Source organism: Lactuca sativa, chromosome 6, assembly GCF_002870075.4.
Source record: "Lactuca sativa cultivar Salinas chromosome 6, Lsat_Salinas_v11, whole genome shotgun sequence".
Taxonomy (NCBI): Eukaryota; Viridiplantae; Streptophyta; class Magnoliopsida; order Asterales; family Asteraceae; genus Lactuca; species Lactuca sativa.
In genome coordinates this window covers 156,772,078-156,776,450 of record NC_056628.2, presented here as the reverse complement: position 1 = coordinate 156,776,450, position 4,373 = coordinate 156,772,078, and positions in this window count along the sequence as shown.

The following is a 4,373-nucleotide window of genomic DNA, read 5'->3' as shown; positions in this document are numbered from 1 at the left end:
AAACTTTTAGGGCAAGTACCTAGATGTGATATGGACTAGTTAAAATTCTTAGGACCTCATGTGTGAGGGAGTTTACGGCCCAAAGAGTTCTATGGCCGTAAACTCCATCAAATGGTCCCATTTAGTGCCTTAAACCTTCCTTAATCCAAGTATTGAAGCCTAGACTTGTTCCTAGAAATGTTAGAGACTTGAAAGGACAATAAGAACCCTCCCAAGGGAGTTTACGGCCGTAAACTCCAAGGGAAAAGGGTCTTTGGGCCGTAAACTCCCCTTAGGAGTCAATATGGTGCCTTAAACTCTTGTCTAGCCTTGAAGCAATTCCCCTCTAAGGTTGTAGTACTTCTAAACTCCATTTCATGGCTTGTTTGAGAGTTTACGGCCAGGAGCTTACTCCCCTGGGCCGTAAACTCTAATGAATATGGTCTTTTGACCTTAAACTTCCATTAGGGGCATTGCACTCCTTTGTTGCAACCCATTAGCCTCCTAGCACTTGACCAAAAGTGTTGTCCTCGTGCTTAAATGTTATTACTTGTATAATTAGTGTTATAATCACTAATTATTTATATACATATGTTTCATATGTAATTAGGATCATTGTGTGTGTCTAAGTCTTCACTTGACACCAAGCACTTGTCTGATCCTTCCGTACGATAACAGCCCGTTCAATTCCAGTCACATACTGCAGGTGAGTTCATACCCCTTAACTAATGTTTTAAACTATTTTAAATGTTTTATGGGGGGGGGGGATACAAGTAGAATCATGCTACTTATTATGTCAATCACATGTGATTAGTAAGTAGGACATTATTACTTATTACATCAATCACATGTGATTAATATACAACATTCAAAAGATTTGGCTACTCATTAGCCGTTTTAACAAATAGTTTCCTTCAAATGGTTTTTATAAACATTTTATATGATTTAAACTACTTATTACACTGTATTTCTTACACTGTCATCATATTTCAAACTTATTTACAACTGTGTTTTATCAAACAAATGTTCCTTGTACTTATATTGTTTTATCAAACAAATGTTCCTTGTACTTATATTGTTTTATCAAACAAATGTTCCTTGTACTTATATCGTTTTATCAGACTTATGCCTTCAAATTGTTTTATAGATTGACATCAAGTCGATCTTTCCTTAGACTAATATTTATATTTCAAATGTTACTAAACTTATTTATGCTTTGATATTATAAATTGCATGCCTCTATATGTATAATTATATAAGAAACGTTTAAAAGACTTAGGAAGGCTATCCACCCTATTTCCTTTTCGCGCTTAAGATGTGGTCTAGTGGGATATCAGATACTCGTCCGAAGGTCGTTTAAATATTAGTTATATATCATGTGTACATATAAAGTCATAAAAGGTCCTTCCAGTTCATCTTATGCCCTTGGGTAGCAAGGGTATACATTCACGTTCATGCGAATCACTTAGATTACTAGTAAGCTACCATATGGGTAGTTCAGGAAGATACTAGAACCATTACTAGAACGCGATATCATACAATGAGTCAGTTCATTCATGAGTCAATACTTTCTAGGACATTACTGTACATTACATATACATCTATACTAGGACGAGAACATATACAATTATACTAGAACGCTTACATTACTATAGTTGCTAGATAGAGAGAACACACATTACAGCTAGCACACGTAGAACATTACAGTACACCATTATACAATTACATGATCACACTTACATAAGTACAATTACATGATCACACTTACATGAGTACACTTACATATACAAAGGATAGACGTCACTAGGGGCTATAGCTCAGAACCAGTTCAAGATCTAACTATACTGATAAATCACACTACAATTGTGATTGTTATATCGAGTATACATGATCATAGTAATGTGGATGCTCACGGCTTGCATTCATGCAGGGGTCGTGGGTAGGTCCTAAAATCCCTTTGATAGGGGAGCGAAACACTCTGGGATCTAGACATCACATTATACCTTATCCCTCAAATAAGGCAAGTTGAGTATCGATGTATTGATATATATATATATATATATATATATATATATATATATATATATATATATATATATATATATCCAAATACTATGGTACTTGGAAGTATTACCCTAGATTTAAGGTAATAGGTACGGTTGTAGTTCGACACTACACCATAGTACCATTTCTTTCCCATTACATTCACTTCGTGAATTTTTCATAGGAAGCACGGTAATGTAGTTACTATCTGTTGATAAATAGTAGCCCTTTTAGAGCTACGATTTAGTACTACGTTAATTTTTCCAGTACATAGTTCAGTGATAACCTCACTTAAACATAAATGTACAAACTATATTTTTGAGTAATGATAGTTATACTTTGGAAAAACACATACTCTTACAAGAGACACACACACAGAACAGTTAGGTCTTGGTAGAAGACACCTCCACATACTAGAAGGAATCATAGGGATTCTAGGGTTTTTCAAACAATTACAATTCATATACATTTACAAATTCTTACAATACATAGACTTACAAATACTTACATACAAATTAAGACACTAAATGCTTATGATCTCACCAGCTTTAAAGCTGATACTCGTTTTCAAAATTACTTGTATCCTCAGGTCATCATAGACAGGTACCGATGCAGGGAAAAAGGAAGATGAAGCTTATTCAAGACTTATCTTTCATTTTGATTTATGCTTTAGTGTTATCAAAATTTGACAGAATACAATTGTATAATAATTATTTTATTAATGCAATGGATGATGTTGTTGCTGTTTACTACTTTACATTGTTGTTGATATCAAACATGACGTCCTCCGCCCCAGAACGTTTCCGCCGTTCTTGGTTTTAAGGTGTGACAGATTGGTATCAGAGCATTGTTTATAGTGAATTAAGTATATCAACCCATAAAAGATATACTAACTATAAATACATAAGGGATTAAAAATACTCTGACCAAGAGTTTATACTTTAAATAGTAAAATATTTAAGTAAGTATACGTGCTGCATTCATACTAAAATCAGTGTCATTAGGACAATACAAAAGAATTACGATTGTTGGGCAACACAAGTGGGCTTAGAGACATATGGTCAAAACTGGGAAGATATAGCCTGATCACCTATATTATCCGAGGGTTGACTAGCATGTGCCTAAGTTTAAGTGTGTGGTTGCAACCATGCTAAAATCTTACCAACCCTACCACAATGAGAACAATAGAACATAACAATAAATTTAAAATACTATAGGAGTATTTGGTGTTACTATAAGTACTTTATACTTGAGAATTAAAACGGGATCTTCATTACTAAGTTGATAGTTGCTAAGTGGATACACAGAGGCTACATGTAATTAGGATGTTATAGACCCAGAATCTCTGATAATTTTGCCTTACCCCTATTCTGTGTGAATAAGGAGTTAAGGTCACTTATTCGAAGGTCTATCCTATTTAGATTACACATAGCTGGTATGCACTTCACAAATAGCGATGTAACTAATGAAGGTTTCCTAAACAATTATCTAGATAGTTCGTCTAATAATTTTCCTCTTACCCTAAATTCTCGCATAGAAATCATAGCTGGACTCCATCCCCTTGACAACCAGTATCTTCCGAATGAAGTCATAGCTGGTTGGTTTGGAGAAGAACCAGAGAATGATCATCCTATCCCCTTGGATGATCACCATGAAGAAGACACTTCGTATGATACTAACCCCGAACCAGAGGTTGAGAACCTACCCCAAGCAGCTCCTTTCCAAATTCCTAACCCTCTTCCGGCTTTTCATGGCCCGACCCTGAGTTAGTGGAATGCTTGGAAACAGGGAGCCAAGGACAAGATCAGTTTATGCTAGTTGATGGCGACCGAAGCTTTTACGACTTGAGCAATAGGGGCTCAGCAGATAGAGTCTTGCCAATCTTGGTCCGCAGAAGGGCCCAAAATGAGATTCAAGGCAAGACAGCCCTACATCGGATTTCAGAAGTAGTCGCCTATGCTAGAATGCATACCCTCTACACCATTCATCTAGCATATACTCACGAGAGATCAGAGAGAAACCACAAAACCCTGCTGCAAGCACTGGCTGAATCACGAGCCAAAGTCATAGGGCTCCGAGTACGCCATATGGTGTGCGAAAGACACCTACTTGACATGGAACGTCAATTGGTTGAACTAAGAGTTCACCAGAGGGATGACCGTCGCCCGTAGTAGACACTTTACTTTATTTACCTTATAAATAGGAATCGTTTTCTGTCTATGCCCGATGTGGTATTTTCTATGAAATTATCTTGTTCCGTAAGTACTTTAGTTAGGTCTTTATGCTGTCAGGAACTATCTTCTGTGGATATGATGTAAGACCTTTACAAGGTCATTTTCCTGAATCTTTAC